The sequence below is a fragment of the Rhynchophorus ferrugineus genome, unplaced genomic scaffold (assembly GCF_030347505.1).
Source record: "Rhynchophorus ferrugineus isolate W39M unplaced genomic scaffold, kcgeb_rfMv2 rfM11, whole genome shotgun sequence".
Lineage (NCBI taxonomy): Eukaryota > Metazoa > Arthropoda > Insecta > Coleoptera > Curculionidae > Rhynchophorus > Rhynchophorus ferrugineus.
The window spans coordinates 1,995,129-2,019,305 of NW_027472590.1; the positions used below are offsets into that span (position 1 = coordinate 1,995,129).

At 32.7% G+C, this 24,177-nt stretch overlaps 1 protein-coding gene and 1 long non-coding RNA gene across 4 annotated transcripts in view; one reads left to right on the forward strand and one right to left on the reverse strand.

The window, feature by feature from the left end:
- brat (tripartite motif-containing protein brain tumor) overlaps window positions 1-24,177 on the reverse strand; it is a 114,278-nt gene that overhangs the window by 36,979 nt on the left and 53,122 nt on the right. The window contains exon 2 of one of the 3 annotated variants that reach the window (XM_076417993.1): window positions 9,686-9,765. The exons of the other annotated variants lie outside the window; for them this stretch is intronic. The gene's annotated coding sequence lies outside the window, so the exon portion shown is untranslated. The remainder of the gene's footprint in view (window positions 1-9,685; window positions 9,766-24,177) is intronic. 3 annotated transcript variants of the gene reach the window in all.
- LOC143205043 (uncharacterized) overlaps window positions 1-24,177 on the forward strand; it is a 32,822-nt gene that overhangs the window by 4,220 nt on the left and 4,425 nt on the right. The gene's annotated exons all lie outside the window — the stretch shown is intronic.

Below are 24,177 nucleotides of genomic sequence, written 5' to 3' on the forward strand. Positions count from 1 at the left end.
AAATAAGATTTACACTTCGCTGTTTTTGAAGTACCAACATATTTTATGCAACAGTGTGTACGAATTTTCTAGTTAAATTTTAGCAGGAGCCCAATATAAAAATCAATCTTTTCCTTTCCTTTCTACTTGCAACCAAGGAAATTTATCGAAGTCCGACAACAGTGTGTACGAATTTTCTCATTATATTTTAGCAGGATCCCAATACAAAAATCAATCTTTCCCACATACATGCAATCAAGGAAATTTATCGAAGTCCGACAACAATGTGTACGAATTTTCTCATTATATTTTATCAGGATCCCTATACAAGAATCAAGCTTTTCCAACATTCGTGCAATCAAGGAAATTTATTGGAAGTCCGGCAACATTGCCTACATATTTTCTCGTTAAATTTTAGCAGAATCTCAATATAAAAATAAAGCTGTCCCAACATCCGTGGAACCAAGGAAATTTACCGAAGTCCGGCAAGAGTGTGTATGAATTTTCTCATTATATTTTTGCAGGATCTTTATACAATAATCGAACTTTTCCAACATCCGTGGAACCAAGGAAATACATCGAAGTCCGGCAACAGTGCGTGCGTATTTTTAGGGTGAGAGCACTTAATTTGGTGCAGGATCATTATTGCAATATTGAGTAGCGCATCTGTTGAGTTCTACACCGCCCTCCGCGACAAAATCAATTAATCTACGCCCTTATAAAAATGATTAGGACTGACAAAAGCCACGCGGAGAGGGGGGGGGGGAGCTCGCAGTCTGTCCGGACCAGCCTCCGACGTACCAACGACACACCAGGCCCGGTTCAACAACTGCTCTATGATTCAGCCCGTTCGCTCTCGCATCAAGGCTGCCCGCCGATATACTATAACGCGCGACGTTGCCACATGGTCTATTAATAATCCCGGTCCACGAGGAATTCCAACTATTTCGGTTTTACACGGGCTTCTCGGCGTATTAGCGTTACGTTCGTCTGGTTTGGCTGTTGATGACTACCCCCCTTCTCTCCCTGGTTAGGCCTTGTCTAGAACGATTATGTTTTGATACATCGGCTGTTAAGTTTATTGGTACCCTACTGCAGACTTAAATTGTTGTTTTTTTTTGTCGGTAAACCGCTTGTATGCGGGTGCATCGGCGAAGCCACTCTACTGGAACGAAATTAAGTGGCCGTACTCGTAAAAATACTTGTAGGATTGAGTGGTCGAGCTGTAGTAGTCGACAGAACAAAAAAAACCATCGAATTCTTATCGTCGGTATGTTTTAAAAAACATTTCCACTGAAATCGACGTGGGTGGCGTATATCTGGACCCGTAGGTTACTAAAATCATAAATAAATGTTTTGGTGTCGTATATTTTGAAAATTAGACACGTTGTTTTCTGGGACTGCCTTTGTAATTATGGTTTAAACAAGGTACATTGATGGAAATGTCGATCTATACGTAAAATTAGCTGCTGTTAGGTGTTTCCTATAATCATTCTAAGGCCTAGTTTTATTTTGCATATTATCCATATTCAAATTCGGCACCGACTTCAAGTGATCACAGTTGGTAGTAGTTAAAATAATATTGTAAATAGATAAATAATTGTGTGTATATAGTAAAATATAAAATGCGTGTAGAAGAAGATAGGTTAAATAAGGTTTTTATTTATTTTTATTTAGTTATTACAACGATTATGATGTACATATTTTATTTTAAAACGTTTTTTTTTGTGTTAAAAATCTTAATTTGAATATTTTCTACTTTTTAGTGAGTTCCTTATTTCTTCTTTGAAGACGGATTTATTGAAGATTTATTATAAATATTATTATCGTACGATATGCACGATTAAAAAAGAGTTCGCTAGTTTTATCGCGACAATCTAGTGACGCGGTCTTGACGGACTTGGTTGAACGATCTGATCCCAAGGCCACCGCTCGACCATAGAGAGAACAGCAAAAAAACACTTAATGAACCTTATTGTGTTTACCACGTAAAATTTCGAATTATATAATCAACCGAGAAAAAATGTGAATGTCTTAAAAGGTAAAGGTTTTTTCTTCCTCCTCCATCTAGGTGACTGTCGAAATGTTTTCAAAATAGCTAAAACGGGTTGATCAGTAGTCCAAAACTGATGGAAAAGACATAGAAGAATATTGGTATAACCTCATTTTTATAATGTTATCATAAAATAGGGTTTTAAGGACTATTTGATTTATATTAATGCTTTTCTATCAAAGAATATTCGAGAAACAGTTGACAATTAGACAAAATAACGCTCATATAACCTAATTTTTCATTAAATGTAAATGTCTGTTGTGAATGAAGGTTTAGGTTTTATTATTCGTCTAGATGACTGTCTGAATATGTTTTAAAATGTTGCTAATATAAGCGAGCTAATCGTGCTTTACAACTAACCGAAATTGGATAGTTTATACTGAGTTTTGTTGGTTAATCTGCGCATTATTTGTTAAATATATCTATGTTATTGCTTCTAAAACTTCAAAAACGATATTAATACTTTATTACATTGATCTTTTATTGTATCTTTCCATAAAATTTGTCTTGTAAATTGCTACCGCAGAATTACTGTCGACCGCTGGAATCATATCTTTTCGAAAATAAAATTTAGGGTCTCGCATGAAGAGACAGTATCAACTCTTAAACATATTTCGGCTGGAGCTACAAGGTGGTATCTTTATATTGCTGATATCTGAATAATTAAAGAAACAGTACTTGGGACATTCGTCGACGACACAGTTTTTATGACAAAATATGTACCTATCTAAGATCTACAAATGGAGTAGAGTTTGGAAAATACAGCTTAATAGCTCCAAATCTCTCCATGTTAATTTTGTGTTGCGGTGAAATGACAAAAACCTAATTAAATCACTTGACAGATACCCGATTCCTCAAGCAGAATCTGCTAAATACCTCAGAATACATCTCGACGGTAGGTTAAATTGTAAACATCATGTTAGATAAAAAGCAGAGCAGATTATACTCAAAGTCAAACAATTATACAGGTTGTAAACCTAGTTTGGACCTACAGTGTACGAATATGGGGCTGCACTAAAACATCAAACCAAGTAGTAATCCAACGCATCCAAAATAAAGTTCTACGATTAAGAGATCTCAGAATATCTAATGTTAGATGTAATTTATAACAAAAAAATCAGTTAAATATTGTCATTCTGTATCTAGAAGGTATTTTTGACAGATGTTGAGACGACAGACATTTGACAACGTTGATGTCATCTTGTTTCAACGGTTTATTTAAAAAAAATATTGATAAATTAACGTAGAAATAGCTGACGTAGTAACATTTACAATTTGGGGTTTTATTTCAAAAAATTGGGTTCTCTTCAGTAAAATTACCTTTATATTTTGTAAATTTTATGTTTTTTTCTAACATTTTTAATTATTCTGTTATATAAGCAAGGACAATTGCCGAATTTGAAGTGGAATATCATTCATATGTTCACCAAGCACCGTACATCCTCAAAATTGGACAAAGGACCTTATATCAACAATGTTGATTATAATTATTTATGTGTATATGTCAGGTATTACTTTCAAGACAATATTTTTTCAAGACAAAAACAATTTGGTTAAAATTCTTCAAAAAGCTCTCTCAAGAACATCTTAAACATTTAATTTTAAAAAAATATAGTAGTTCCGATAATATTATTTGACATTTGATTGATAGTAAGGCTAAATGTATGAACTATAACTATGCTTTTCTCTTTATTATTTCAAATAAATCTTTTTTTAACAATAATTCTGCTATAAAATTACAGATTGCTTATTCAGAATACACATTCTAACCTAATTACAAACCAAGGAAGAAAAGTTTGAAAAAAATGAGATTGACAAAGGTGGAAGAATTCTGCCATAACCTAATTTTTAATTATTGTGCTTTTTTAAAGACCATTGATCGACGGTAAAGCCAAATAATGTTACCATAACCTTTATTCCCTTTTTAATTGTCTAAAATATTGTTCTTTTTTGCCTTGACTATTAAAAACATTTTTTTTTTGTTTTTAAATCAGCGATTATTCATTGGAAACAAAAATTCAACATGAACAATGCAATTTTGTATTGACAAAGGCGGAATAATTTTGTAAAAATGTGATATATTTAATAATATTTGACAGTTGGTTGACAGTAATATCAAATAACACCACCACAACATCATTTTCTCTTACGCTATTTCAAATTTTGTTGCTTTGACTACTTGTTTAAATCATGTTTTTGCTTCGAAATCCGCGATTGCTCATTGTAGATTAAAATTCAACGTACGACTAATGAGTAATAGCATAAAAAACGGTAAATATGATTGTACATTCGCACGAAGCGTCCTGACGTCATTTTCTGTTCGTTCGCATGAGAATCGACGTTTTTTAGCGAAATTCTGAGGAACGAATGACGATTTTTCGACTAGTTCGACTAGTCAAACGTCAATCGCGTTTGATCTGTTATATATAATGTTTTTGTTGTTCTCGCGCTATTTATGAGGTGACATTTTCGTGTCTTTGGTCGATAAAGAACGGCCGAAAAAAGCTTTACGACGTTAAAAAGACAGTGTAAAGATGGTAGAGGAAGGCCGGGACGTCGATACGGACGGTACCAGTGACGCGTGTTGTCGCCTGACCCTGTAAATTAGTCGTTGCCACTAGACATGTGCTGATGATTCTTAATGAAAAGCCGGCGACGTTGCCAGAGTTCGCGGTATCCGTAGCCTTTGCCCCTTTTTTATTTTATTTAATGGAAAATACTGCCGACTTTAATGAAGATACATTGATGAAATTGTCATTGTCTTATGTGGTGACATTAATTTAGCGACTATTTCCTGTTCTCAGATCTCAAAAGAATACTCGCTGGGATGAAATTTTCATCGAACGAGGAGGTGATCGATGAAACTGAGGCCTATTTTGAAGCAAAGAACAAATCGTACTACAAAAATGGTATTGAGAAGTTGGAGGGTCGCTCTATAATCACTCTATCTCCCTTGAAGGGAATTATGTTGAATAAAAAAACTAATTTTGCCAAAAAAATGTGTTCTACTATGGTAGGCCGGTGACTTTTCAATTGATCTGTTATATCACATAGCGTTCATGTTATTTTGTCTATTCTCTCTATGTTTCGAGCTGGTATAACCCCTTAATAACGCCACGGTTCAGTTTACGTTACAAGAATGAGTGTTTTGCGTGTTCGGTATCCAATCTCAATTAGTCACCATGGATTGCACGACTGTTACATAAAAGCTCCGAAAACAACGTCAATCCTCGCTTTATTGAGTGAATATAAACACTGCACGCTCTGTATATGAATAGGAAAGATAAATCATGATGTCATCCTTCTGTTTTCAGTCGCCCAAGATTGTACTATCAACAGATGTTCGTCCAACAACCGGAAGTATGAAATATTTTTACATTTAAAACAACGCCGTGCCACGTACACTCTCCAAGATAATTATTGTTGTTGGCCACGAAAGGAAAAAAAGCACTGGCTTCGTAATAACGAAGTACAAACATATATATAATGTGTTTGAAATTCAGTTACTTCTTAAAAATGTAATTTGTGATTATTATTTCAAATAGCTGACGCTGAGGTATTTTTCAGTTAGTATTTCAAATACTTAGGGCTTCCAAACACATTTATGATTGATGAAAGTCATAAAAGACTGTCTTGGATGACTGTCTCGATGAATGGTTTAGCTCTAAGGACAGTTTCTTTGAATAAAAACATGTAACAGGTCAATTGAAAAGTCCCCGGCCTGGCACGGCCGCTACTAAAATTAAATCCATATGTTTTTTAGTTAGCCTCAACCCTCAAAAGATGCGTGTATAAATTTGACAGCTGTCGGATCATTAGCTTGTGACTTATAGCATTTTGAGTGAAGCAACTTTTGTTATTGTGAAAAAAATGGATATAAAGGATTTTCACGTGTTGATAAAATATTGCTTTTTGAAGGGAAAAATACAGTTGAAGCAAAAACTTGGCTTGATGCCGAGTTTCCGGTCACTGCCCCAGGAAAATTAACTATCAGGGATTGGTATGCTAAGTTTAGACGTGGTGAAATGAGCACCGAAGACGGTGAACGTAGTGGACGCCCAAAAGAGGTTGTTACCGACGAAAACATAAAAAAAATCCACAAAATGATTTTGAATGACCGTAAATTGAAATTGAATGAAATAGCAGACACTCTAAAGATATCAACTGAACGTGTACATCATATCATTCACAAATATTTGGGTATGTGAAAGCTCTGTGCCGCGCGAGCTCACTTTTGACCAAAAACAACGACGAGTTGATGATTCGGAGCAGTGTTTGAAGATGATCAAGCGTAATAAACCCGCGTTTTTGCGTCGATATGCAAAGAGCTATATTGGCATCATGCTACCACCCTAGTTACAAAATGCCTTGGTTACCAGAAAGCATTACAGCAGATGGACAAATTACAACAAATTACAAAACACATGAAATAATACTTGGGAGTAATAGGAGTGGCAGTACTAGTGAAGAAGATGATGATTTTATTGTTTTTGAGAAAGGGGACAGTAATAAACCAGAAACATCAAAAATGGAGTTAGACTTAGCCAGCCATGGAAGCAAAAAGCTTACCATCGTTGAACATTATCTAAGTATAAAAATGTGCTTATAAAATATAACAAAATTTGGTGTTCATTAGGACCTAGAAAGATTATTTTCTTTGGCAGGTTTTATTCATTCATAGACAAGAGAGTGTTTGTCTGGTATTACATTTAAAAATCTAGTGTAGATGAGAGGAAATTGCTCTTTTGCTGATTTAATAGACTGGACTGGACTACTTCTATGCTATTTACACGACTCTTAATTAAAATAAAGCATATATTTTGCCCAGCTCTACGTACGCAGGAATAGTCAAGTTTATATTTAGCAATGAATCCACCAATAAATATTGTTTATGTTAAGAACGGTTTAGTTGTATATAAATTGTGATTTCTGCGTAAAGATTTCGCGACTTTCGCTTTTAAACTGTATAGCGATGGCGGAACTATTCTTCCTTGAAGACCTTGTTGGATTTAGCGCGCTGACTGACACTATTACGTTTCATGGAAAGCAGTGCTAATGTCCATTTCAAAAACCGAGAATATAAATAATGGAATGAGATGAAACTAGCGACAGATTGAATTTAAGTTAAGCTGATGTTGATTTTCTTTCATAATTATATTATATCTCCCATCCAACTATAACCCATAGAGTTTTGCTGTAGATATTTTGATACAAAAGAGGAACTTCTTTCTTCAAATCAGTTAACTGTTTGTATTGTGCGTTCAAATAATCGCAGGTAGATGAAAAAGAGCTTGTTAAGAGATGTTATAAGGAAGTTAGTTAAACAGCCTTTAGTTTTTGGGTTATAGAATGAAATAAAAATTTTCAAAAAATGGGTGGATCTCTATTTGGGTCACATATCTCAAAAACTATACATTCTAAAGTAATTTAATATAGATTTTGGTTTATTTCACCTCAAAACACATATATTTTGAGAGTTTTATCTTTATCCCAGAGATCAAACATTTTGGCATTTTTTCCATACATATAGTCATGAAAATTTGCGATTTTTTGCCATTTTCAACTTTTTTACTGTCATTTCTATACAAACAATCGCAAGTCAATGAAAATAGCAGGGATAATAAAGAATTTTACGCTGAATCGAGTGGTAGTATAATTAATTTTGTACAGCCTTCGGCTTTTAAGTTATACAATGAAAAGTATATTTTCAAGAAATGAGTGGATCTCTATTTAGGTCACATATCTTAAAATCTATACATTCTAAAGTAATTTAATATAGATTTTCGTTTATTTCACCTCAAAACACATATATTTTGAGAGTTTTAGCTTTATCCGAGAGATCAAACATTTTGGCATTTTTTCCATATATATAGTCATGAAAATTTGCGATTTTTTGCCATTTTCAACTTTTTTAGTGTCATTTCTATACAAACAATGGCAAGTTAGTGAAAATAGCAGGGATAATAAAGAATTTTACGCTGAATCGAGTGGTAGTATAATTAATTTTGTACAGCCTTCGGCTTTTAAGTTATACAATGAAAAGTATATTTTAAAAAAAGGAGTGGATCTATGTTTATGTCACATATTTTAAAAACTATACTCTCTAATACAATTTAACATAGATTTTCGTTTCTTTCATCCCATAACACATATATTTGGGGAGTTTTATCTTCATCCGAGAGATAAAAGATTTTGGCACTTTTTCCAAAATTTTAACGAAAAATGTATTCGAAAACAAGTCAACTGAAAACTCCCCGGTCTGACACATAGATGGCGCTACTAGAATTAAATCCATATGTTTTTTAGTTAGCTATAACCCTCAAAAGATACGTGTACAAATTTGACAGCTGTCGGAGCACCGAAGACGGTGAACGCAGTGGACGCCCAGAAGAGGTTGTTACTGACGAAAATATTTAAAAAATCCACAAAATGATTTTGAGTGACCGTAAATTGAAATTGAATGAAATAACAGACACTCTAAAGATATCAACTGAACGTGTACATCATATCATTCACGAATATTTGGGTATAAGAAAGCTCTTTGCAAAGTGGGTGCCGCGCGAGCTCAGTTTTGACCACAAACAACGATAAGTTGATGATTCGGAGCAGTGTTTGAAGATGATCAAGTGGAAAAAACCCGAGTTTTTGCGTCGATATGTGACAATGGATGAAACATGGCTCCATCCATCATTTCACTCCGAAGTTCAATTGACAGTCGTCCGAGTGGACTGCACACGATGAACGCAATAATTTTCATTGACTACCTTGAAAAACGAACGACCATCAACAGCGACTATTACATAGCGTTACTGGACCGTTTGAAGGACGATATCGCCGAAAAACGGCGGTATTTGAAGAAAAAGAAAGTGCTGCTTCACCAAGACAATGTACCGTGTCACAAGTCCATGGCGGTGGCAAAAATCCATGAATTGGGCTTCGAATTGCTTCCTCATCCATCGTATTCTCCAGATCTGACCACCAGTGACTATTACCTGTTCTCGGATCTCAAAAGAATGCTCGCTGTGAAGAAATGTTCGTCGAATGAAGAGGTGGTCGCCTAATCTGAGGCCTATTTTGAAGCAAAGAACAAATCGTACTACAAAAATGGTATCGAAAAGTTGGAGGGTCGCCATAATCAGTGTATCACCCTTGAAGGGAATTATGTTGAATAAAACAAACTAATTTTGTCAAAAAAATGTGCTTTACTATGGTAGGCCGGGGACTTTTCAATTGACCTGTTATTTCTATTTGTGCTAAATATATTTAACTACAAATAAATATTAGTCTAGGGTTTGATTAAGATTGGAGTGTAATAAAACATAACTTATCTGTTTTATTGTCGTTTTTTGTTTGCAAACTTTTGAACGATACCGTATATCATTTACCGTATTTATTTACTTTCATAAAGAAAAATGTACGAATATCTTTCGGAGATTATAATATGACTTATGATATTTTCGCTTCATTCGAACCTTCTAACATTATTTATTAAGACAATGAAAGTGTTTCCGATAGATGAAGGATAAAAATGGTCGGAATATAAGGTGTGTTAACTAATACGAAGGCAGCGCATAATATATTTTTTGCAGTAGTCTTTGTACTGTATCCGCCGTAATTTGCATGTCCAAGCTAACCAAAAATCATAACACTTACCTTTTACCGCAATATCTAATGGCATTTCTAAGGTTTTCTACTTCGATTCGTATACTTTTTGTTGCTATTCGTCTTCTTACCTAGAAATAAATAAAAATATATTAGAATAAATAATCTCAATGATGCAAAACTTTATGTAATTATTAAAAATATACGCGAACAACATAACCTAAAAAATATTAGTTTGAAATAATGTCTACTTGTGTTTCTATTCGATGTAATATAAACAGCTAGATTTAAAACAATGCTCAGTATGTTTAATTGACCAAAATCAAAGAATAATGTAATGAAAAAACGCTAGTATTGATATTGGAGTTTAGAAAATGATTATACTTACAAACAATAGAGTGATAGATATATTGTTTTTGATAAAATATCTCTGAGAGCACCAAATTAGTAACAACGCAATAATAAACCGTGTTATTTGAAAAATAATGTACTACGAAATAACAAATATACGAACAAAGAACAGTATTAACCAAAACTGTCTGACAGACGTCAGATGCTCACATTCCGTAAACTATAACCTAAGAAAATTTCAGCATAACAAGGCCAGGGATCTTAATGTAGATGTCGAAGAGCATAACCTTCAATAATGGTCACTGTCAGTTTGGGAAGTAGATTTAAAAATAGATAAGGGAATGAATAAAAAGATAACCTATTTTAATTGTCACTGTCAGATTTTGTTGTAAAAGTACTATGATTTTTTAACATTTTTAAACAATTATTGAGTTAATATTGGTGAAAAGGGTTTCAAAGTCGTAAATTTAAAATTGTTTTTATTTTCTAATTTATTATTAAAATTATTTATTAATTAAAATTAAGAAAAAGTGGTGTAATCTGGAAATGTGTTAAAACTGTTAAAAAAATCGGCCTATTTTAGTGATTTTAAGCTTAAGAATTGTTAAAATATGTCAGTAAAATAAAATGTATGTTTTATTTATAATATACTGGGAAATGTGTGAAAAGAACTAACTAATTATTCTAGTAATAATTACAGCAATTATAAGAGGGCGACTAAGAAATCAATCTATATCGCATATATAACGCATTATAATCTAGTAAAGAATATATTAATAACTGGAGAAAATTATACAAAATTGCCAAAATAGTGTGTTGTAAGAAATAATAAAGGGTTTACATAGTGTTTTAATAACACAGTATTTACTAAAATGATATCTTGTATCAACTGTGAATATAACCTATTTTAAATGTCAATCTCAGATATTTTGCCATGTTAATGTGATTTTAAGGCTTCTTAATGTAGTGATAAAGATATGATATTCGAATGAAAGGGGAATATTTTGTGACAAACTGTCAAAAAATTTTGTAAAAAATGACTTTGTATTCTGCCTCTATCTATTTCTGAGAAATATAAAGTTATTTAAATAAAACAGTGGTTACAGCATTTTGTATTGGAATATTATTACATTATTAAGAAAACAACCAGGAAATGTCACTGATTTTTTTTGCGTTTGGAAAAAACTGAACTGCCAAAAAAGATATCTCTTGACAATATATATATATATATATATATATATATATATATATATATATATATATATATATATATAAATGTACAAAAAAACTTTGAATAGACTGTTTTTGAGTCCCACTCCGTAGAATAATTGATTAACTTTAGTAATAATTAAAGAGATTACTAAGAGGCAACCTATTTTGTGTAACTGTCACATTTTTTGAAATTTTAATGTTTTCTTAAGGGGTTTTGATTTAATTGTTGATTTTGATTGGATTTTAAGACAAAAATGAAATAAAAATGAACTACCAAAAACATCTGCTGTTAATGATTATATATGAAATGATTATAATATGATTATGTATAATTTGAAATAATATATAGTATTTTGGAGTCACATTTTGGGTTGTAAACCAATTGAATTCTTTTTATTAATAATTATGCGAAAGGAGACCTAAGAATATAACTTCTTTTAAGTGTCATTGTCTGATTTTTGATGTTCTGATTTAATTGCTTGGTTTAGATTGGATATTAATGAATGAAATGAATCAAATAAAAAAGTGAACTGTCACAAAGGACATCTGCTATCAATTTGGATATTAAGAAAATAGTTAAAAGATTATCTGTAAATAATTGAGATGACATATAGCTTTTTATATATAATAAGTCACTGTTTAGGACAATGTGTGCTTTGAAACAAGTAAATAACAAAAACAACTTTAAAAATTCCAGTAGATGCTGAATTGTTTGTTTTGAAAGTCCCTTTTTAGGACAATATTGGCTTAAAATAAGCAAATCCTAAGAAAACACCCGTAAAAAGTCCAATAGACATTGGATTTTTGGTAAAATTTTGCATTTTTACACTGCTCCTGATTTTTACACTGCTACGAATTAATTACTTCCCTAGTATCTGGAAAGTAGCTAAAATATTAATGATACTTAAACCAGGAAAAATACCAGAAGATGTGACCTCCTACCGACCTATAAGTTTATTACCAATAATCTCGAAAGTTTTCGAGAAATTATACATAAAAAAACTAAACTATATAATAGAAAAAAGAAAAATTATTCCAGAACATCAGTTTGGCTTTCGCAATAAGCATGGGACTATAGAACAAGTGCATAGACTTGTAAACCAAATAAACGCTGACCTAAATGCCAAAAGATATTGTTCGGCTGCTTTCCTAGACATATCTCAGGCTTTTGACAAAGTATGGCATACGGGCTTGCAGGTTAAATTAAAGAAACTTCTCCCTCAACCGGACTATCAGCTACTAAAATCGTACCTCACTGGCAGACATTTTATTGTAAATCAAGGCGATGAACATACCGAATTAAATCCCATATATTCAAGAGTTCCGCAAGGTAGTGTACTGGGTCCAGTACTGTATCTTCTGTATACGGCTGATCTGCCCACCACAAAAATAACTACTGTGGCAACATATGCAGACGATACAGCAATCTTAGCATCCCATGAAGATCCAGTCACAGCATCAATAAACCTACAAACCCACCTGGAGCAAATACAATTATGGTTGAAGACATGGCGCATTAAAGCCAATGAATCAAAATCCACGCATATAACGTTTACCCTGCGTAGAAGAACATGACCACCAGTAATTATCAATCATCGTCAACTCCCCCAAGCAGAGCATGTTAAATATCTTGGTATGCATTTAGATCGACGCCTAACCTGGAAGAAGCACATACTCTCTAAACGGAAACAACTGGGACTAAATTTATATCAAATGTATTGGCTCATTGGGCGCAAATCCAAGTTATCATTAGATAACAAGGTATTGCTGTATGAGTCTATACTCAAGCCCATTTGGACATATGGAATTCAACTATGGGGTACCGCTAGCAAATCTAATATATCCATCATTCAACGGTTCCAAAATAAGGTGTTGCGTGCCATTGTTGATGCTCCGTACTATATTTCAAATAAAGTGATACAACGCGATATTCCTCTAGAACCTATAACGAGTGTAATCCAACGTGTTTGTGTGAAGTACTTCGAAAGAGTGTCAGTGCATCCCAATGTACTCGCTAATCAGCTAAATATGCGACGTGATAGTGAAGTGCGTAGACTAAAACGTTTAACACCACCTGATCTGATTACTGGACATATGTAGAGTTTAGAATAAGCATTAGAATAAGACTAATTAATTAAGATAATATTTTATACAGAAGATTGCTTAATGAAGTGATTTTCTACATGCCATGTATATATAATATAAACAGAAGAAATACTTATTGCCAATAGGGCAGATTGTGGACTCACGAAGAGTAATAAAAAAAAATCCTTGATCCGATTCATTATATTGGAATTTAATAGAATTTCAAACCCATGAAGTTTGTGCTGTATTAAGTAAACTAGCACCGAAAGAACCAGAGTTATAATTAACTGAAAAAAAAACGAAATTTATGACGGCTGTTGAATATTTCTCCGAAGCGTAGACAGTAGTCCGGCCAGCCTTGACATTATCAGCCCGGTAGGTCAGCAAAAGGGGGAAGATAGAAAGCGACAATTACGCCCATGCAATGCTCCCTCGCGCAGACAACCCACTCCAGTCCAAACGTTTTTACTTCCTCGTCGATATGAACGGCTTTTACGTAACGACTCGGTACGCCACTGTCGTCGAAAGCGTCGTACCGCAGAAGCTACATATGGCGCGTTCAATATCGGCTGGAACTAGCCCGCAAATGTCAATGAAATTTATTTATTTTGTCCGGGGCTCGGTTTTATTCCCATCTACGGATTCTGGCCGGATCCGAATTACCGAACGCAGTCTTTTGTTCTTGACGGTGCTACCGACTGCTCGATTTCTTCGTTCGGTGACATATGTTCTCGTCAACGATCAACAGACGCAGACTGCGCGCATTGTGAAGTAAACATTTATTATTCTAATGTATACACGGGCATGAAAAAAGGCCTCGTTATATAACGAAGTACTTGTTTACTCTGATGCTGACGCTGGAATATGTTGTAAAATGAATTTTTAACGATGTAATTTGGATTAATAATATTTAACTGTGTTGTCTTACGACGGATATCTCCGAAGGATCGTTATTTTTCGTTTTTTTTTATTCTTCGTGTTGACACTTGATTTATAGGCTCCTGAGTCCCAATTACTGGAGTTGTGCCTTTAATTCTTTCAATTCTTTAGTTGTTTTTATTAATACATTGCTACTAATCGTTGTCGACTAACCTATAATTTGTTTTTACAATAACTTGAAATACTTAGTATATAGAATTGACCGAAATCAAAGAACAATGTAATAAAAACACGTACTAGCGATGTAGTAGTTTAGAAAAAGGTTACACTTACATATAATATAGTAACAAATGTATTATTCCTGATAAAATATCACTCAGACCATCAAATTTATAATAAAACAAAAATAAGTCACCTTATTTGAGAAATATTGCACTATTAAACAATAATTTACGAATAATGAATCGTATTAAACAAAACTGTCAGCAAGATGTCAGATGCTAAAATTTAGTACACATAACCTAAGAAAATTTTGACATAACAAGGACAAAGTTCTTAATGTAGATGTCCAAGAATATTATGTTCAATTTGGTTTAAAAAGTGGATCTGAAAACTGAGAAAAGGATGATTAAGAAGATAACCTAATTTAATTTTCACTGTCAGATTTTTTTGTAGAATTAGTATAATTTTTACGGCGTTTTAAATTAGTTATTGAGTACATATTGGTAAAAACAGTATCAAAATCGTAACAGATGCACACTGCTTGCATTTCGATGTAAACATTTATTATTCTAATGTATACACGGGCATCGAAAGAGGCCTCGTTATATAACGAAGTACTTGTTTACTCTGACGCTGCCTTTAAACTGGAATATGTTGTAAAATGAATTTTTAACGATGTAATTTGGATTAATAATATTTAACTGTGTTGTCTTACGATGGATATCTCCGAAGGATCGTTATTTTTCGTGTTTTATGGTCGTTTTTTTTACTCTTCGTGTTGACACTTGATTTATAGGCTTCTGAGTCCCAATTACTAGAGTTGTGCCTTTAATTCTTTCTATTCTTTAGTTGTTTTAATTAATACATTGCTACTAATCGTTGTCGACTAACCTATAATTTGTTTTTACAATAACTTAAAATACTTAGTATATATAATTGACCGAAATCAAAGAACAATGTAATAAAAAACCGTACTAGCGATATAATACTTTAGAAAAAGGTTACACTTACATATAATATAGTAACAAATGTATTATTCCTGATAAAATATCACTCAGACCATCAAATTTATAATAAAACAAAAATAAGTCACCTTATTTGAGAAATATTGCACTATTAAACAACAATTTACGAATAATGAACCGTATTAAACAAAACTGTGAGAAAGATGTCAGATACTAAAGTTTCCTACATATAACCTAAGAAAATTTTAACATAACAAGGACAAAGTTCTTAATGTAGATGTCTAAGAGTATTATGTTCAATTTGGTTTAAAAAGTGGATCTGAAAACGGAGAATAGGATGATTAAGAAGATAACCTAATTTAATTTTCACTGTCAGATTTTTTGTAGAATTAGTATGATTTTTACGGCGTTTTCAATAAGTTAATGAGTACATATTGGTAATAACAGTTTCAAAATCGTAACAGATGCACACTGCTTGCATTTCGATGTAAACATTTATTATTCTAATGTATACACAAGAAAGGAAAAAGGCCTCGTTATATAACGAAGTACTTGTTTACTCTAACGCTGTTTTTAAACTGGAATATGTTGTAAAATGAATTTTTAACGACGTAATTTGGATTAATAATATTTAACTGTGTTGTCTTACGATGGATATTTCCGAAGGATCGTTATTTATCGTTTTTTTTTATTCTTCGTGTTGACACTTGATTTATAGGCTCCTGAGTCCCAATTACTGGAGTTGTGCCTTTAATACTTTCTATTCTTTAGTTGTTTTAATTAATACATTCCTACTAGTCGTTGTCGACTAACCTGTAATAATTTGTTTTTACAATAATTAAAATACTTAGTATATATAATTGACCGAAATCAAAGAACAATGTAATAAAAACCTGTACTAGCGATGTAGTAGTTTAGAAAAAGGTTACACTTACATATAATACAGTACATAGACAAAAATAAGTCACCTTATTTGAGAAATATTGCACTATTAAACAATAATTTACGAATAATGAACGGTATTAACTAGAACTGTCAGGCAAGACGTCAGACGCTCAAATTTCGTACACATAACCTAAGAAAATTTTGACATTGTTACTCAAAAGTAAATTTTAAAATTTTTTTTGATTCTTTCGATTTTTATTATTACATGTACCAATAAGTTTTTTGTATTCAATAAAAAATATTTAAATACCAAAATCTATTACTAAATAGTATCTACTAATAACATACAGAACATAATCCAGTGGATATAATGATTAACAATAATGTTTAACTTTCAAGATGTGGCTTTATGTACTATCGATATAGCCAAGTTATATTACCTTTGCTAGTCATATCATTTTTATAAACGTTAATAAAATTACTATTCACAAGTTAACATAAAAAAAGATAGCATAAATACTTAAATAAACATGTTGATATTGCACTTTATTATTATTTTTAATAGCGCATTTATAATAACAATCAATAAAATTAGTTGTTTCTTATCAATTCTTACTAATTTTGAACAAAGGCCTGTTAAATAATACACTACGTAACAAAGTTGTCGAAAAATAAGACAGATATTTCGTCTCTGTAATTTCATTGTTATAAAAGACAAAAACATTAAAAAAAAACAATGTACATATTATTTAACAGTTCAACTTACGAGGAATCCTTTAAATTTAATTGAGAGCACTTATAAATATTTGTATATATCACGTTTAAGCACCTTCAAAGTCACTAAGTGACGATAACATAACCTCAAAAAAGAGTAACAACAACATAACCTGTATTTTAGTTGTCACTGTCCTTTTAACTGTACGAAGGTGGACTTCTTGCCCATTAATTGTATTATTGTCTGATAGACAACAACAAAATTGTTTTGATTTTGATTATTACTCAATATTGATTTTTGGAATTTGGTATTACGATTCACACGACATAGTCGGAGACGTTAGTCATGAAGATAAACATTAAAAAATCGCTATTATCAACGATGCAATATAGATATTGAGTTTACTAACGCTGGGTTCTGAATCGAGTGAGATATGTTTGTTTATCATCGTGTCGTTACTAAATTGAACAAATATCGCTTTAGTGCTTCTCGGTGGATTAGAGAAGGTAAATTTGATGACAAACTGAAGATCAATGGTAGGTCGAGGTCGCAGTTGGTTGGAGAAGCGAAACATTTTTGATATTGTTATTGACATACCCTGTGGGTACTTCCGTGTTGTGCTTGTGTCGATTTACATGACCTAGAACTAATATTTATGTTATACAGGGCGTTTCAAAGTTTGCGTACGATTTTAATTTACTAGGAGAGACTAATTTGTTTAATTGTGTTTTTTTGGAATGGAATTTTCTATGATCATTTTGCATAAATGTGACGAATCTTCTTCGTTAATACTTAGCTGGTGAGGGGCTTGTTTGTATAGGCTTTTGCTTGCGAATAACACCACAAAAATATATTAAATGTAGTAAATCTGCTATTAAATCTATTGATTGCTATAAATCAAATTATAGCTAAGTATTTTTTCGATTGCTAACACTTTAACATACAAATGACAGCAGTGTCACTCAACAGCTTGACAAACCACACTACAAATGACGCAATTCAATTTTTTAAAACAATAATTTCTGCATGTACAGTGAACAGTTAAAAGAAGAAAAAGTAATATGCTACATATATAACAAGAGAGACATACGAAGAAAGAAGAACAATGGTTATTTATGTATTTTTATGTTCTTATCGAGCCAGCAATATATAAATACGAAATATTTGGAATGATATTCTTTTTTTTTGTTTTTATTATTTTCATAATTTTTTTCTGGGGGTTTTTTAAATATATTTTATTAGTAGTTTATCTGGACTGGACCTATAGTTTAAGGTAGTCTCCGAACCACAGTTCTCGGCATTAAGTCTACCGACTGGCGAGTGACCAACTTAGAAATCATCCCAGAAGACATCGGGTCTGTACCAAGCCTGGTTACTGGCGTGACTGGGATCATTTTCCTTGTCGGATTTTACACTTTGAAGGTTTGGATAACATCTAAAATGAGAATGAAAAAGTGACCATTAAGGTTTCCATCCAAGTTTCCATGTTATCGTTGTTTTTACCCATATTGTACGTCTTTTAAACGTGTAGAAAGAACTCAACGTTTTATTCTAAGTGATGGGCAGACCGGGCTCGGATACTGTTTACTACTGTTTGGATTTATACGCCACGACACATTTTTTACTTGACCATACATGAGGAAAAAGTTATAATACAAAATTCAAGCATTTTGCAAAAATCTAGTTATATATTAACGATTAAAGAATTATATAGAAGAAATAGTATGTAGATAACAATATTTAATACATTTTTTTATAGTTTAATAATTATATTCATTCCCAACAAGAAAAATCAATAACAGATGGCAAATATGTGTGTTTATTTAAGTTCCTGTTTTAAATATGCTTTTGTTTATCCTTTCCACGATTGTTTTATATCACCACTTTTAAGAAAAATGTTCTAGCATCACTGACATTCTTAATATCATGAAATCATTGCGAATTGTTAGTCTTTTTATAATGTTTAGACAGTAATAAAGTTAGCACTAATCTAATTAACTTCGTCAACTCTTACTTTGTTCTCAAATTCTTCAACGTCGTTCTCAAATTTCAGTCGTCAAAATTGTCGTTTCTAAACCGTTAACATTAAGCTAAACTGTTTGTATATAATAGAATATCGTTACCATAAACTTTTACTAGTACTTCATTACTAATTTCTTCAAACAAAAGTCAATGTCTGAGCTCAGGAATCTCTGTGAGCTTCCAGCATCATCTCCTTGACCTCGGAATGGAATTAGATTCAATATCCGTGCTCTGGAGCCTACGTGAGTCTTCAGCATCACATCCTTAACAAGAGATTAGCTTTAATTACTCTCCTATCAAGTGTTACATTCTTGTCGCAGTTGATAGCTGCCGATCAGGCGATATATCCATCCAAGGTTATCGTTATTAACTAGAAAGCTAGGTTATGATGGGACACTATTACCATAAGCTTCCGCCAGTGCCTGACAGCGAATTTACTCCAATAAAAGGAGTTAAAGTACTAATAGAGACAGATAAAAGCTAAAACAATTTAATTTGAGCGTTTAGAATAGAATTACACCCAATATCTGAGCTCTGGGGCCTCCGTGAGCCTCCAGCACCATCTCCTTGACCTAAGATTGCCTACAATTACCCTTCCATTAAGTGTTACATTCTTGTCGCGGCTGATAGATGCCGATCAGGCGATACACCCGTCCAAGGCGATCGTTCTTTCTCCGCGTGGATCGACCTTCAATCGAATCCGCACGCTGGCGGAACGCCGACCGAAAAAAAATCGAACGACCTCAGGTCCGGCGCGAATCTACGAAAGTTGGCGACCGAAAGGCAAGCGCTGACGAGGTCGTCGCCGGAATTTCGACGGATTTCGCGGTCCTTCCGATGACAAATCGGACGATCCGTACACGTCAAACGGCCAACCTTGCGCCACATTCACCCCGTTGTCCCGATATCGATTGTTCTAGGTCTGAGCGACGCGGTTACTCATCCCACGTTGACGATTTCGGGCGAAGAAACAATTGGATTCGTCGATTTGGGAATGTGACGCCATCGAAAATAACTAAATAGCCCTTATGATGAAACTGTTACTTTCTTATAGCCTAGCCGGTTTGGTTGGCGCAGCGATAAAGGCGACAGAACGGTCCTCCTGCTGTTGCGACGGTCGCGGATTCGTATCCTGCTGGGGCATTCTCGTAAATTAATGTTTGTGGTTGTTTAACGTTTGTCATCGGCCTTAGGCAATGGCGTGCAAATTCCGACAGGGAAACTGATCCCAGTCACGCCAGTAACCAGGCTGGGCAAGACCGGATGTTTTCTGTGATGATCTCCAAGTACCGTGGTTTGGGAGCTGACGTTAAACTGTAGGTCCACAGGAGACTTTAAAATATTTAATAGATAGACGACTCTATATTTAATCGATAAACAATTATTCGTTCATCTGTAGATTCAGATAATGTTCAAAACGTCGATAGATTATAATTATAAGCAAGCCAACAGTTTCTGGTGATTCCATGAGGTCAGTTCTTAGAGGAGGACGACATGAAACTAAAACATGCCTGAGACTACTAGAACGAGTAAAATATGAGTTTATTTACATATCTTTTTCATCACAACGATCTTAATTTACAAATTAATTTGTTACTACTGTTCTGTTGTACTTGCATTGACTACTAATGCAAGCAAGGATAGTACGGGATTAATACATCAGTATGTATTTCCCAAATTCTGCGTTTCCACGTTGCTGTGGTTTAGCAAACTTATTTCATGTTTCAAGTCGAAATCTTGGATCACTTCGTGTATCCATTTGATTTTGAAGTCATCGTGCAGCCTCTTCGTTGGTTACGTAGCGATAAGCATTGGAAATTAATTGTAGAATTTTGTTTTGGGTACGTTGAATTACTGGTTAGTTTGGTGTTTTAGTGCAATAAAATATATTGCAACCCATAGGCCCAAATTGACAATTATCTTTGATTTTAGGCCAAGTTGAGAGTGTCTTCCGACCAACCAGTACAGTTGCTTGACTTTGAGCCTAATCTGCTCTTGTTTTTGTCCAACATGATATTTCTAATTTAAATTCTGCTTTTTTTGTCATTTTGCCACAAAGCAAAATTAACATCAACAGATTTGAAACTATGAAGCTGTATTTTCCAGTCTCTAAACGGCTCAAAACTCAGCTTTAAACGAAGATACATCCAACAACATAATAAGGTAAAAAAGGCGGAAGCAAACTTGTACGCCTATTGTAAGTCCCGCCACATGTGCGATGAAGTAACACATTTGTTGTACGTGACCGAAATCGAAACACTGAACCCAATCTGAGCAAATATTTCGATCGCCCTTGTACCCTCATCCTACTTAGAAGCCAGCGCTAAGAACTCGGCTTACACAAAACCCGCCATTGTCGACCGGCGGTTAACAAAAACGACCTGTGCCGATCAAATCGACCCTTCTTCTCGGAATCTCCTCGCCCAGGCCCTTGGATCCGCATTCCGTCTACTCGAACAGGTAGAATCGACGAATCCTCACCGAAAATGTTTGCCCATCCACCCGAAAAGTCGAAAGAATGACGGATACTGACGGTTTATGGCGACGACAGCACGATTCGAACCGTTTTACGACAGGAAAAGGCTCCTCTCTCGGGTCTTTCGGTTATAAAGACAATCTCCATCTGTAAACAGCTTCAAAGAAAGAAATATACAAGTTAAACTATCAAAAAACCGTTATATAGATATCGACAAATTACAGAACAAAGCCATATACGAAATCTAAGAGACAAAACGTTCAAAACAAAAGAAACTAAAAATTATTCCTCGTTTTTTTATAACTTAACACAAGCTTATATAGAAAGAAATAGAAACTAATAAAAAATAGCTTATATAGATATTTAAAAAGTATTATAAGAAGGAGAATGATGTTAAAAATATTGTCTAAACAACTATTTCTTACCAAAAAACACTTATTGAAAAGAAACATCTAAAGGTCAAACTACAAAAACTGTCATGAAAATGACATATTATTTTCTTGGGAATTTTTGATGACTTAACTGATAAAAAGTTACTAGAAAAACAAGAATCATATTAAACATATTTCTTCAAAAAAAAGAAGAAACTGTTGCCTTAATAACTGTTTTATTGAAAAATTCTTCTTTTTTAATTGTGCATTATAAGAAGAAATGTCTGCAGCTCAACATAAAAAAAATTGCAATAAAAAATGACATATAAAACTTATTTACACTGTAAAAAAGATCAGAAAATATTCAAGTAACATCATAAAAAACCATTGTCGATTATTTAAATAACGAAACCAAAAGGAAATTTAAACAATAATTTTTGTTGTCTTCGTCATTTTTTCTAAAAATGTTCAATACAAAAAACATTTACAAATTTATATAGAAATATTATAATAAAAAATAAGGAACTATAGCTCGAAAATTATATAAGACCTCATTTTCTTCTTTTTTATTGTATTTTTTTTATCGATAATAAAAGAAGAAACTATTATAAATTGTGCTATATAGGTATTGGTTCTGTGAAAACAAAATCGAAATAATAGAAGATACATCCACAGACAAGAATAATTATGACAAAAGATTACTCAGAAAATTCTATCAAATTTAAATTATTTTAAAATTGATATAACTTTTTTTTACACTAAAAATCCATTGAACTACAGAGAAAAGAAGAAGATATAAAATATGTAAAGAATAATCTAACATCGTTATTAAATTCAATAATGCTGTTTCTCTTGCAAATAGTATTACGTAAAAACAAAAAGATAATGGCAACCTACTTTATTAGTATTTAAAAGCTGTTTGATCATTTTCTTTTAAAATCTTTAAAATCATTTCCTTTCAATTTTTAAATCATTTGAATAATATTTATATCGAACTAAAACTTTTCTCTTTTTTCGGACTTTTTTAAAATTTGTTCTTAAATAAAGTTCTTGAAACCTTAATCAATTTAAAAAAAGTCAATAGTGTTAAAAAGTTCAAAAAATAACTTATTATAAAGACCATATAGCATAGATCTGTACACATATGCATTCTTTCGTTCGGAGAATACGTCCCTTTTTAGACCATCATGGGTTTTTACCTGTCTATTAACGTAACCATTCAAGCACAGGTAAAAGAACAGAAAAAAAAGGCCCTAGAACTCTATCCCAAGCATTTCTGACAATCTTTATTTATTATTTTATGAACTAATTTATTAGATGAGAACCTAGGGTGAACTTTCGCAACTTTATAGCATTCTTAAATACTTTATTCATGAAAAATATTAATGGTTATAGTCTTCAATATTAAAATAACTTTCTAAGAAAATTAATATCAAAATTACTATTTGTTATAAGGGATTTTTATCATTACTATACAAGATTTAATATTTACTATACAGATAATCCTAAATAAATGAAAATATTCTAGAATAAAATATGTTCTTTATCGTTTCAATATATATTTTTGAATAAATATTGTGTGGGTGGTAGTGATGATGATGATGATAATAAGTCCCAAAAGCCACAAGCCATTTCTTCGAGACAGGTCGAGAAAAGGTCTTTGTTTTCCCTCTAACAATAAAACTGTACCTGTGTTCTGGGTAGAATAACATTTTTCGAAGTTCTGTGTGGATTTGGTGGAATTGATTTATTAAATTATTATGGGGGTATCCACTTCAAATTCGTGTTATATCTATAGTAAACTTAAGGGGGCATCAAAAGTCGAGATATTCAAAATGTGGGTGAAACAAATGACGTTTTTCTAGGGTCTATGGTTGGTTTTGCTATGGTGGATTATATAGCGATTAAAAGTGGTTGTAAATCATCTGTAGTGTAAATATTGGAATGTTGGAATGTTTTTAATATTTTTCTGGCGAATTGAACATCGTTCAGACTTATATAGTAACAATTACACTTCGACAATTTTACGCAGTTTGAATGGGTCGTAAATTTTCTTGATTTTTCGTAATTTGCATGTATTCACTAAATTTAATGAAAATGTTAATGATTTCTGTTAGTTATCTATTAATTTTTATTTTAATTGAATAAAACTTTGGGGAAAAAGTGATTTTGATATTTCTGACATATGAAATTCTTTAAATATCCACGTTATTTAATTTTTGATATTGAATATGTCAAATAGGTTTTATTTTTTTAGGTGTTTACATGTTTTCTGATCATTTTTAATTTTATAAAGGGATTAATTGAGAAAAATTGGTACTAATAGATATTAATTGAAATATTTTTCACCATTCTCTAGA